The sequence below is a fragment of the Tamandua tetradactyla genome, chromosome X (assembly GCF_023851605.1).
Source record: "Tamandua tetradactyla isolate mTamTet1 chromosome X, mTamTet1.pri, whole genome shotgun sequence".
In the NCBI taxonomy this organism is placed as follows: Eukaryota; Metazoa; Chordata; class Mammalia; order Pilosa; family Myrmecophagidae; genus Tamandua; species Tamandua tetradactyla.
Genome location: NC_135353.1, coordinates 39,936,544 through 39,951,058, shown reverse-complemented (window position 1 = coordinate 39,951,058; position 14,515 = coordinate 39,936,544). Strand labels below are relative to the sequence as shown.

Here is a 14,515-nt window from a genome sequence, read left to right as displayed (position 1 = left end):
TCCCAAATTCAGCAAATTCATATGGTGTCTCTCCAGTATGAATGTTCTGTTAACAGTGGGGTTCAAAATCTTAAACACAGGACATTTTCACACTGATTTGCATTTTATGGGGTTTATTATCACAAGGGGTAAGCAATGGCAGAAGGAATTAACAAACTGTTGATTCTTCCCCAAGCAGCTTCCTTCATGATGATATAAGTCTAAATCGCATTTCAAACTCTTACTGGGTGAGTTCAAAGAAGGGCTGTCTTAAAAAAAACAAGTTCTGATGTCAGAGGAAATATTTTTCCAACTCTTTTATTTTCACTGCCTTTTCCCCCAGTCTGTTCTTTACTGGACATGGATGCAAATCATTCCTCAAGTCTTGTAGCCTCTCTATCTTCTTAGGCTTCTTCTGGACAGACTTTCTTTTCACTTCTTTCTCCACCATCCAGGTTGTCTTTCTGCTTCAGTGGAGGAGCACATAGGGTTTGGTCACTTTATAACCTCCTACTTTCACACCACCTGGACCCAGCCAAGGACACACCCGTGGACAAAGACCAAAATATCCCTCCATTCAGTTTATGTTATGAAAAGATTTGTCTAAAGTCTGATATTAAAGTTCAATGGGTCTGAATAAATTTGCATCTCAAGATTTACCTACCCACTAAGATAATGAAGCATATTCACCCAGCTTAAAGATACTAGGTGCTGATATATTTACCAAAACAATAAAAAGGAATATCTATATCTCCTTATATATACGTACATTCATATATATATATATATATATATATATACATATATTCATATATATATATGTGCATATAGATACAAAAAGTTCATTAATTCCACACAGAACCACACTCATGTTTTTAATTCAAATTGTAATGAAGGATAATTGTATAATTCTGGCATAATTACTGTGACTAAGATCTGTATAAAAGACTTTAGTGCACTCTATCAATTAGTTAATGGTTCAAAATAAATAAGGCATGGGGACAATTGATATTGTTCTTATTCCAGAGGAACTCTCCCTCTCTGCAAATTTCATTTATTCATTTAACAGATAATCACTGAGTATCTGTTCTGTGCCAGGCATTGTATTTTCCCTCAATACTCACAGTTCATTGAGAATAAATTCGAGCTTGTGAATGTGCCTGTACACACACACCCTCTCTAAGAGAGCGTGACTGATTTTTTAAAAGTAATTAATGCCAAAGTATATCACATAATACACAAGGATTTCACATATACCTATGTTGTGTCTAGCACTGTCCTTGGCTACAATATGTGGGAAACAAAGAAGTAGCTACAACGTGGACCATATTCTCTATAATCTTACAGTTTAGCTGACCAGGAAAGCTTTACACGTGTAAAGGAAGCCCAGAGGTTGGCAACAAAAAGCAGTGAGTGTATTTAACTGTGCAGAACAGAAGGCAAGGCATGCCAAAAACTAATTCTGTGTCTCCAACATGTTTGCCTATCAGATGTTCTGATACTGCATCATGATTCCCTTAACAATTCAATTTTTCAGTGTTTAATCTGTAAAATGTTTGAAACCCAGGTTCTAAAATCAGAATATATGACTTTCAGCTCTGCCATTTATTAACTATAGGATTTGGGGCAAGTTATCTTAACTTTTCTGTGCCTTCATATCCTCATATGTAAAGTGGAGATAACAATAGACTCTATTTTAAAGCATTGTAAAAATTAGAAGAGTTTATGTGGGGAAAGCACTTTGAATAGTGTCAGGCACACAGTAAGTGCTAACTAGGTGTTAACTATTATTACATTTTCATTAATTTCATTGTAATCTTCATATACATCATCATCATTATACTAGTAATATGGACAGAAGATATAGGGAGACATTTTCATAAAACTAAGATATGGCTGCAATTGAGAGTTTTTAGTCAAAGTCAGATTTTTTTAAAAGGTGATGCTAAAAGATGAAAATAATTTCATATTACCAAGAATAGAGTCTAAGTCTACTACAACTTGGGAAAGATGTGGAGGCCAAGAGGAACACATAACATGAGTTTTTTAGGTATATCTAAGAGAAGATTAAAAATTAGTGAATAAAAGCATGCTAGAGTCAGTGGTATAATGACAGTTGGCAAACATGTCATAGCATCAGTAAGTAGCTAACCCTTATTTTCTATGTCTCTTTTTTGGCAAAATAACTATTTTGCTTTTAGAAAGAATAACAGAGTCAGTAGGATGGCACTGAACCTCAGAATTCATGAAGAGGTAGTGTTAAAAATTTCTAGGTTTCTGGGCCCTCATGAAAGACTTTCAAAAATATTGACTGACCTCTGAGATTAGGAAGCAGCTAATACCAGAAGCATTCACAGGCATACTCTGAAAATATCATGATGGACTAACCTCACTTCCCTTTTGAATAGGTTGACTAAATTAACAGGGCAAGGAAATAGGTAGATGTGTTTCCTACTCAGCAAAGCATTTTGCAATGTCTTTTGAGATATACTATTGGATGAATTTAAAATATGTATGAGAAAAATTATGGCACAATTACACTGACACATACAGACTCACCTGACTTTATTGGATATCACTTTATTGCTTTTTTTATATACAAATCGAAGCTTTCTGACAACCTTGTGTTAAGCAAGTCTCTCAGCTCTATTTTTACAACAGCATGCACTCACTTGGTGTCTGAGTCACATTTTGATAATTCTTGTAATATTTCAAACTTTTCCATTATTATTGTATCTGTTAGGGTGATCTGTGTTCTGTGATCTGTGATGTTACTATTGTAATTGTCATGGGGTGCCACAAACCACACTCATATAATATTGCAAACTTAATTGATGAATTGTGTGTGTTCTGACTGCTTAACAGACAAGCTGTTTCCCCATCTGTCTCATTCTCCTTGGGCCTCTCTATTCTCTGAACACAACAATATTGAAATTATGCCAATTAATAACCTCACAATGTCCTCTAAGTGTTCAAGTGAAAGTCACAAGTCTCTCATTTTCAATCAAAAGCTGGAAATGATTAAGCTCAGAGAGGAAGGCATGTGGAAAGTTGATATAGGCCAAAAGCTAGGCTTCTTGTTCCAAACTGTTAGCCAAGTTGTGAATGGAAAAGAAAAGTTCTTGAAGTAAATTAAAGGTACTACACCAGTAAACCCAAGAATGAAAAGAAAGTCTTAATGCTGATATGGAGAAAGTTTTAGTGGTCTGGATAGAAGGTCAAAGCAGGCACAATATTCAGCCACAGCATTTCCTTAGGCCAAAACCTAATTCAAAGCATAGCCCTAATTTTCTTCAATTCTATGAAGGCCGAGAGAGGTGAGGGAACTGCAGAAGGAAAGTGTAACCCTAACAGAGGCTGGTTCATGAGGTTTGAGGAAAGAAACTACCTCCATAACATAAAACTGTAAGGTGAAGCAACAAGTGTTGATGTAGAAGCTACAGCAAATTATCCAGAAGATCTAGATAAGATCATTGATGAAGGTAGCTACAATAAACAGTACATTGTTTGTCTTTTGTTTACAGCATATTTTTAATGTAGGTGAAACAATCTTATGTTTGAAAAAGATGCCATATAGGACTTTCATAGCTAGAGAGGCTGTTCTAGTTTGCTAGCTGCCAGAATGTAATATACCAGAAATGGAATGGCTTTTAAAAAGGGGAATTTTATAAGTTGCTAGTTTACAGTTCTAAGGCCAAGAAAATGTCCCAATTACAACAAGTCTACAGAAATGTCCAATCAAAGGCATCCAGGGAAAGATACCTTGGTTCAAAAAGGCTGATGAAGTTCAGGTTTTCTCTCTCAAGTGAGAAGGCACATGGCAAACAGAGTCAGGGCTTCTCTCTCATGTGGAAAGGCATACGGTGAACATGGTCAGGGTTCCTCTCTCATCTGGAAGGGCACATGGTGGGCACAGCATCATCTGCTAGCTTCTTCTCCTGGCTTCCTGTTTCATGAAGCTCCCTGGGAGACATTTTCTTTCTTCATTTCCAAAGGTCGCTGGCTGGTGGACTCTGCTTCTGGTGGCTATGTCATTCTGCTCCATTCTCTCTGAATCTCCTTCATTCTCCAAAATGTTTCCTCTTTTATAGGACTCCAGAAACTTCTCAAGACCCACCCAAATGGGTGGAGGCGTGTCATCATCTAATACAGCTTAACAACCACTCTTGATTGGGTTTCATCTCCAGGAAGATGATCTAATTACAGATTCAAATATTGAATAAGGGTTACTCTGCCTTTATGAAATGGGATTTATATTAAAACATGGCTTTTTTAGGGGTCATACATCCTTTCAAACCAGCACAGAGGGGAAGTCAATGCTTGGCCTCAAAGCTTTGAAGGATAGGCTAACTCTCTTGTTAGGTGCTAAGGCAGTTAGTATCTTTAAGTTGGAGCCAATACTTGCTTACCATTTTGAAAACCCTAAGGCCCTTAAGAATAGTGCTAAATCTACTCTGTGTGTGCTCTATATATGGGGAAAAAAAACCCTGAGTAACAATACATCTGTTTATAACATGCTTTACCGAATATTTTAAGCCCACTGTTGAGACATACTTTTCAGAAAAAAAGATTCCTTTCAAAATATTGCTGCTCATTGATAATGCATCTAGTCACCTAAGAGCTCTGATGGAGGTGTATAACAAGATTAATGTTTTTGTCATGCTTGATAACACAACATCCATTCTGTAGCCCATAGATCAAGGAGTCATTTTGACTTTCAGATTTTATTAAGAAACATATTTCATAAGGCTTTCCCTGCCATAGATAATGATTCTTCTGATGGATCTGGTCAAGATTAATTGAAAACCTTCTGGAAAGGGTTCACTTTTCTATATGCCATTTTGAATATTTGTTATTCATGGGAAGGAGTCAAAATATCAACATGGATAGGACTTTGGACAAAACTGATTCCAACTCTCATGGATGGCTTTGAGGTGTTCAAGACTTCAGTGGAAGAAGTAATTGCAGATGTTTAGGAAACAGCAAGAGAACTAGACTTAGAAGTGGAGCCTGAAGATGTGACTAAATTGCTGGAATACCACGATAACACTTGAACAAATGAGAAGTTGCTTCTTAAGGATGAGCAAATAAAATAATTTCTTAAGATGGAATATACTCCTGGTGAAGATGTGAACATTGTTGAAGTGACAACAAAGGATTTAGAATATATATATATATATATATGTACATATGTGTATATACATATATACATAAACTTATATGTACATATACATATATGTGCACATACACATATATACATAAAATTAATTGATAAAGCAGTGGCAGGGTTTAAGATTGACTTTGAAATTTCTACTGCTGGTAAAATGCTATCTATCAAATGGCATCACATGCTACAAAGAAATCTTTCATGAAAGGAAGAGTCAATCAGTATAGCAAGCTTCATTATTATCCTATTTTAGGAAATTGCTACAGCCACCACAATATTCAATAACCACCGCCCTCATCAGTCAGCAGCCATAAACATCGAGGCAAGATCTTCCATCAGAAAAATATTATGCTTGCTGAAGTCTCAGGTGATGATTAGCATATTTTAGCAAGAAAACATTTTAAACTAAGGTATGTACATTGTTTCTTTAGACATAATGTTATTTCACATTTAATAGACTACAGTATAGTGTAAATATAACTTTTATATGCTCTAATACAAAATCCACATAACTCATTTATCTCATTCACTTTGTTGTGGTAGTCTAAATCAAACCCACAATATCTTTGAGGTATGACTGCAAACTAGTGATAAACATATGAAAGTAATTGGATTAAATTGTCTCCAGTGATCTCCTTTTCCCCTGTCCCATTTAACATTTTTATCAATGCCATGTATTGTGGATTTCACCATGTTCCCCACAAAGTCAGGTTCAAGTCCTAACCCCTAGCACTGTGGATGCAAACCCCTTTATGAATAGGATCTTTGAAGTCATTATTAGTTAAGGTAAGGCCAAACTGAATCAGGACATGCCTTAATTCAACATGACTGGAGTTCCTATAAGGAGAGGAAGTTTGTAAAAGGAAATAGAAGCCAGAGGAGGAGAAAGAAAGAGAAAGGTCACCATGTGATGAAAGCAGAGACTGAGCCACCGCCAAATGCCACCACCATGGCCTGACAACACCTTGATTTTGGACTTCTAGCCTCCCAAACTGTAAGATAATAAATTCCTGTTGTTTAATTCAATATGTTGTATTTGCTATAGCAGCACTGGCAAACTAAGATGGTATGGATAAGGAAACAGTATTAGTTTATGCAGAACTAATGGAATAGCCAAACCATTGAATGATATAATCATGATGCCAAATATTCATGCCATCATGGAACTATGAGACAAATGTAATGCTATACTTTCACAGACAAATATACAATATCTTGTATTTAGGTTAAAGAAATATATATCCACTACTTCATTACATAATGGGATAAATTTGTCTAAGTATAACTTGGGTGCACAGATCAAGATATCTTCTTTTGCTGTAAGCATAATGAGTTGGCAGGATATTGTGGCTTGTAAAAAGCTAATGAAAGGGTGGGCCACCATGGCTCAGCAGGTAGTGTTCTCGCCTGCCATGCCAGAGACCTGGGTTCGATTCCTGGTACCTGTCCATGTAAGAAAAAAAAAAGAAAAAGAAAGAAAAGAAAAGCTAATGAAAGCATAGGCTGTGTGAATGGATATATAGACTCTAGAAATAAAGGAGTTCTAGAAACATGATCTGTTTTGGATTTCCCAAATCATGCCTGGTGTGCTATGTTCAGTTGAGGGCTCCTCATTTTAAAAAGGCCATGGACAAAATGGGACAGGCTCAGAAGAGTGCAACTAAGATTTTTGAGCAGCATAAAGATGTGTCATCACTGATGTGTTTAATGTCCACTTCTCAAGAAAGTAGTGGAAAGGACTTAAGAAATAGGAATCAATGATTTACTTATAAGGATTCTTCCTAGCTTAACCTCTATGCCTTAAAATCTGAGGGAAAACTATGAGCTAAAAGTAAGAGTTGGTGGGAAACTGGGAACTATGGAGCACACAATTGCCACAGGTTTAACAATATCCCATAGATAACTTTTTCTCCAGGTCAGGTTTTCTCTGATACTCAGATGGTCTGGTTCTACCTTCCCCAATTCCATCTACTGTTGGCTTCTAGACCATAGTCCCTCTGCTCAATAAGGATGATTCTGAACACACATACTTATGCTAATGAAAGGAAACAGGGAATTAGTAGTATTTGTAACTTTCTTCATTATTGTCCCCTTCAAGTCACAATCCACAAAAGGTAGATTACACAGGCAGCATTTTGCAGTATTGGAAAGATCACTGCACTGAGACAAGAGCAAGGCTATATAAGACCTGCATTAATCCATTCTTTCTGGGTCTCAAATTTGTCATCTTTAAAAGGAGGCAGTCAGGGATAAAGTCAGCAGGAACTCAGAGGAGAAAGGAGAAGACATTTCCCTGTGCATAAATATGTGATGGAAAAGTCAAAGTACTGTAATGAATGCCAACCATCCAGAAGATACTGACCAGAGAGGAAGCAAGCCTTTCTAAAGTTCTGAAACTTATTTCAGAAGAACAATAGGGAATACAGAATAGAAGGAGTATCCATTACATGTGAAATATTGTCAAACACAATGAAACTCCCAGTTCTGAAAACTGACTTCTGTAGACTCTTTGGAAAGATATAGCATGCATATGTCTTGTGGAAATTTCAAGATGTTTTTTATCTGATCCTAGCTTTATGTGGATCCTCAGTACAAGATTGAATGGAAGTGGAGCATCCTTGTGTATTCCTCATTCTCAAAGCTCTGGCTTGTTGGTTTTCAAAACAGTCCCTGGAATGATGTAATCAACATAATGACATAAGACATCCCTTGAAAAAAATCTCCTTAGATAGTCAGTAAACAAAAGGACAAATCTGACTTGCATAAAACTATAGAGGATTGTACAGACAAGGGAAGGACTCCACAAATACTGAAAAAAAGGAAAAATACCAAGTAGGAAATTGTCATCCTGGAACATCAGTCTTACTTCCTCCCTTCACTCTGTCCTACTCAGTTTGGGAGTCCCTCTGAGACAGAGAAGACAGGATCCTTCTATCCCACCATGGTCACAGATTTAGAGCCACTTGCAGGAGCATATCAGAACCCCATGCATATCCAGGCACCTGGTCCCAAGTCTGCAGAGACTCAGGGCAAATACAAGCCACTTGGGAGTGCAACATACATAATGCGCCCCCCCTGGGGGGGATAGGATGCTGCAGCCAGAAAGTGGTACATTCATTCAATCAAGTTCTGTTGGGTGGACCACCTAAATGCAAAATGAACATTTCTGGAGTGACCAATTTTTCTGGGTTGGCCACATCTTGCTTTCCAGGGTGGGATACTCTAAAAGAGAAGAAACCAGAGGCAGAAATGTAAAGGGGAGATTAAATTGAACTGCTGCAATGCAGGATATTCCCAAATTGAAAAGGACAAGGAAAACAAGCAAATGAGTGAAAGAAAGAATTTAAACAAATCACAGGACCTGGGGAGAAAACTGCACAAAACCAAATAGAACAGATCAAGATTCTCAGAGAAGGAACAGAGGAAAGGAAGATTTCTCCTGGAAGTGAGACAATTGCCAAAAAAAAGTGTATCCCCCAAATTGTACCACATATCAAGGGCATGAATAGATGAAGAATAGCTGAAAAAATCTGAGCAGTTAAATGTGGGCTATTCAAAAGTTCTAGAATATGTCAGACTAAGCATCAAAGAGCCTTAACCCAAAGCCAAACACCAATAAAACCCTAGGCAAGAGAGAGTAGTTAACCTACACAGTAAACTCAACAAGATAATCAGATGCCTACACATCAGCAAAAATTATAATGCTTGCTAAGAATCAAGAAAATATAGCCCACTCAAAGGAAAAAAAATAAACTTTAGGGAAGACATAGATCATGGAAAAACATTAAAGAAGTTCAAACAAATCTCCTAAATCAATTCAAGGAGACAGAATGGATAAAAGGTCATACCATTTCAAAAAAGTAAGACACTGTGAAATTTATAACCAATGAAATGAAGTACTATTTGTATAGGTTGTATATACATCATGTTTTCAAACATGTTAAATCCAGAGGAAAGAAATATGAATGAGACATAATATTTAATCTCAAGAGTTTGTATTCTAGGGCCCTGCCTGCAGTGAGTGCTGTGGTGCTCAGTTCCTCCAGGGTCAGTATTCTCGGCTGAGTAGTGTCCCTCACCTCCCCAAATTCATGTCAACCTGGAACTTCCAAGTGTGTTTTTATTTGGGAAAGGATCTTTACAGAGGTAGTTAGTTATGTTAAGAAGAGGTGATCTTGGGATGGGCCCTAATATAAAGAGAGAAAACAGAGATACAGAGACAAAGGGAAGACAGCCAAGTAAAGATAGAGGCAGAAATTTAAATTATTCCGCCATGAGCCAAGTAACACCAAGGATTGTTGGCAAACACCACAAGCTAGAAGAGACAAGGCAGGATTCTTCCCTAGAGCCTTTGAAGGGAGCAAAAACTCTCCAAACACCTTGATTTCAGACTTTTATGCTCCAGAACTGTGAGAGAATAAATTTCTGCTGTTTAAGCCATCAAGTTTATGATACCTTGTAATAGTAGCCTTAGGAAATTAATGCAGTCAAAATCTGACCTTGTTATGGGTCAGCTCTTTGTTCTTTCCCCACTCTTCTTACTCTTTAGAGCAATGTGGGCTATAGAGAGCAGGCACTCAGCCCATCTCTCTGCCAAGGAGCAAGAACCATGCCTTCCTGCTTCATTGGAGGCTTGCCCTGGTCCAGACTTCCCTTGACCTGGAGGATAAGGCTGTCTGATTTTGGAGCTCCATATTAGCAAGCCAGTTTGCCCTCTATTAATCATAAAGGTGATATATTAAGTTGTGCTTTATTTCTCAACTTGCTCATAACCAAGGGTGGGAAGAGGCCTGCTGTTTCTTTGGTAGCTCCCTTGTAAAGGTAAACCAGCAGTTTTTATGTATGAAATGTCTTAAATATTTTTGGAGGAGAGTTTATTGGGGATTTATCAGTTAGCTCTTTGTATTTCTGTAGTTAACATTGGATACAAGGAGAGTTTGGAGCCAGGGAAGTGTAATATAATACTGACAGCCTTTCTTTGTTGAGGATTGAACAAAAAATAGTAAAGGTCATTTTTCATTTTTGGAAAACAAAAGAGGCAGATTTGGTCAGAAGAATATTAACATTTCTCATTGATTCTAAGATATACTTTTTTTTCACATTAATATTTCTGAAAATGAGATGTGTCCTAAAATGGATAGCATATTTTAGTTAATTGCAGTACTTTTTGTTTGGGAACACATAAGATAATGATGTGAGTTATAGTCAATAGTTTCTTAGAGTCAATGAAATGGGATTTTTAAGGTAGGAAGTGGATAACTTGGGCCAGACTTGGTTTAAAATAAAGCAATAAGGTAATGGGACATTTGAATGACAGTTTGCCTTCACCATCAATGGGTGTTGCAAAGGAGTCATTTGGGGTATTCAACTCACTGTAGCACCTCTTATAAGTTAAGGAGATGGTACTTTTTCAGGAACTTCAGAACTAGGTATATGTTGCAAATACATTGTAATTATTTAACCGAAAGTGAACATTCCCCAGTCTCCTTTGGGACCTAGGTGATTTGGAGATGACCCCTTAGATTGGCACTATAAGTTCTTATGTTAGGTAGATTTTTATGAGTACATTACTGATAGCTCAAGAATGCATTGACAAAAAAAAACCAAACAGCAAACAACAACAACACCAACAGAAACTATGGGCCAATGAGAGGGAGGGGTAAGGGATATGAGATGTATGAGATGTGTTTTTTTTCTTTTTATTTCTTTCTCTTGAGAGACACAAATGTTCTAAAAATGATCATGGTGAAAAATACATAAATACATAACTATATGATGATATTCTGAGTCACTGATTGCATAATATGGTTGGACTGTACATGTATGCATATGTCTCAATGAAATTATTAAAAAAAGTTCATATTCTAGTTGTGAACATAGGTAAAAATTAAAAAGGAGAAAATGCCATAAATGATTTAATAGAGCATGGGCTAAGCACATAAGAATACATTAGGAATTAGTTTTCTGAGGGGAAGAGAAGGGTTCAAAAAAGGTCTAGGAAGGTTTGACCAAAAAGAAAGGACATTTGAAAAAATAATGGGAGTTCACTGGTCTCACAAGGGAAAGAAGTGTATTCCAGAAGAAGGAAAAGCATCAGCAAAGGCATGAATGGAAACAAAACAAATGACTTGTTAATGAAACAGGAGAGGTCCAGGGAGGATGAAATATAGTCTACACGGGAAAAATAATGAGAATCAAGGCAAAAGGAGGCAGAGCCTTAAATGGAACAATAAAGAACTTGTGCATTATTTTGTTAGCAACAGATCAACAGTCATGTTTAAGCAGGGGAGTGACCTTGATGCTAACTCTACCTCTGGAGAACAAATCTACTTGTTAAAAAACAGGGCAGGGAAAACAAAATCTCAAGAAAGACATGATCAATTGTTTTCAAATATATAAATGGCTGTGTTGTGGAAGGGAATTAGATGTATTCTGTATGAGCCAAACAAGCAGACAGACTAATTTGTGTTCAATATGAAAAGGAGCTAACAGGGAAAGTCATAGATGGAATGGACTGCTCTATAAGTTCTCCAGATGTTTCTAGTCACCTAATGAGATACTGTAGAAGGAAATGAAATATTCTGTCTATACATGTAGGTGGAGAGATTGGACTAGATGACCCTCAATGTTCCTTCTAAACCAGGGATTCTACTCACTCTTCCACAAAAGAGCCCTTCAAATACTGGAAAATGGATACATCTCCTCTTGATCTTTTTTCTTCACCCTACAAATGGTTACAGCCATTAATCACTCTGTTTATTACACACTGTTCTAGTTTGCTAGCTGCTGGAATGTGATATACCAGAAACAGAATGGCTTTTAAAAGGAGGAATTTATTAAGTTGCAAGTTTACATTCTAAGCCCATGATAATGTCCAAATCAAAGCAACTGTATAAAAATGTCCAAATTATGACACCAACAAGAGGTAATCTTCACTCAAGAAAGGCCCATGATGTTCAGGGTTTCTCTCTCAATTAGGAAGGCACATGGTGAACATGGTGCTGTCTGCTACCTTTCTCCCCAGGCTCCTTGTTTCATGAAGTTTCCCCGGGGGCATTTTCCTTCTACATCTCCAAAGTTCTCTGGCTTCATGGGCTCTGCATTACTCATAGCTCTCATGGACCTCATCATTCTGAAGCTTTCTCAAAAATGCTTCCTCTTTTAGAGAATTCCTGTTAACTAATCAAGACCCACCTGGAATGGCTGGAGTCACATCTCCCTTTAATTAATACCCACAATTAGGGAAGTCATATCTCCATGGAGATAATCTAATCAAGTCCCCAACCTAAAGTACTGAATAGGGATTAAAAGAAACAGCTGCCTCCACATGATGTGATCAGGATTAAAGCAAGGCTTTCCAACGTATATAATCCTTTCTAGCCAGCACACACTCCTAATGCTCACCTTTCAGGTTGATCACCTCTGGATACCCTCTGTAGCCAGGACATATCACTAACCAAATGTGGAACCTAAAACTGAGCAAATTACTTCCTAAAAGAGAAACCACATCCGTATATTACTAATTAGGATTTTATGTACAGGAAAACATTAATTAACTGAAATACAACTGATGAAATATTTTATTTTATGTTTTATTCTTAATTTTTATAAGGAAAAGAAACATGGTGACTAAGCAAGCAAAAAATTTGGATTTGCTAAAAAGAAACCAAACCCATTTCTTAAAGGTGATTTCATGTCAACAGAGACTCATTACAATGTTTTCCTGTGCAATAAGGATTTATTTTGGAATGATGAACTTGAAACTGAAAAAAATATTCCAATAAATAAAGTAAAATTCAATTAACTTCACTAAACTTATCAAATTAAGTTAGGAAAATGGACATTTATAGACATTTATAAAATTTATAAAATGTTTTAATCACAAAGAATGTGCTACTTAATTTTTTCCAACTACCAAAAAACACCAAACAAATGCAAACATTCTTAACTTTTAATCATTCTGTTCTACATATACAATCAGTAATTCACAACATCATCACATAGTTGCATATTCATCATCATGATCATTTCTTGAAACATTTGCATCTATTCAGAAAAAGAAATACAAAGAAAACAGAAAAAAATTGATACATACCATATCCTTTACCCCTCCTTTTCATTGATCACTAGCATTTCAATCTAAATTTATTTTAAAATTTGTTCCCCCTATTATTCATTTTTATTCCATACATTTTATTCATCTGTTGATAAGGTAGATAAAAGGAGCCAGACACGAGGTTTCCACAATCACACAGTCACATTGTGAAATCTGTATCATTATACAATCATTTCCAAGAAACATGGCTACTGGAACACAGCTCTACCTTTTCAGGCAATTCGCTCCAGCCTCTCCATTACATCTTGACTAACAAGGTGATAGATATTTAATGCATAAGAATAATCTGCAGGATAACCTCTTGACTCTGTTTGGAATCTCTCAGCCATTGACACTTTATTTTGTCTCATTTTGCTCTTCCCCCTTTTGGTGGAGAAGGTTTTCTCAATCCCTTGATGCTTAGTCTCAGCTCATTCTAGGGTTTTTCTCAATTCCTTGTTGCTGAATCACAGTTCATTCTAGGATTTCTGTCCCACATTGTCAGAAAGGACCACACCCCTGGGAGTCGTATCTGATGTAGACAGGGGGAGGGGGTGAATTTGTCTGTTGGGTTGGCTGGAGAGAGAGGCCACATCTGAGCAACAGAGGATGTTCTCTTGGGGGTGACTCTTAGGCCTAATTTTAAGTAGGCTTGACCAATCGTTTGTGGGGTTAAGTTTCATATGAACAAACCCCAAGATTAGGGGATTGGCCTATAGCTTTGGTTGTCCACACTGCTTGTGAGAATATCAAGAATTCAACTTGGAAAAGATGAATTTTCCCCCATTCTCACCATTCCTCAAACGGGACTTTGCAAATACTTTTTTATTCACTGTTCAAATCACTCTGGGCAAACCCACAAAATCTCATGTCCTACTCAAGGTTCCATGTACTTATTGTGTTCAATTAAGCTGTCTACATAAGTTATTTTAGGAAATGCACTAGGGAAAAATATAAATTTTTTACCAAATAAACATTTTTTGCTTTAGTCTCACACATGACTTAAAATTTTTAAATATTGATTACCTTCTATTTTCATCACCCTGCAATAATGACATTCCTTTGTTCTTCCTCATGCAAAACATTTTTAAAATTTTTACATTTAGTCACTATGATTATACACTCTACGCATTCCTAGATTATACCATCTCAGTCTTTTTCGTGTATCTTTCTTTCTGATTTCATTTGTGCCCCCAGCCCTCCTTCCTTCCTCTATCATTTTCACATTCAGATTCATTCAGCATTTTAACATAATTGTATTACAGTTATATAGT

General features: G+C 36.7%; 1 protein-coding gene across 1 annotated transcript in view; it reads right to left on the bottom strand.

The window, feature by feature from the left end:
• Positions 1 to 14,515, bottom strand: part of TENM1 (teneurin transmembrane protein 1) — a 1,173,786-nt gene that overhangs the window by 865,483 nt on the left and 293,788 nt on the right. The window lies entirely within an intron of this gene.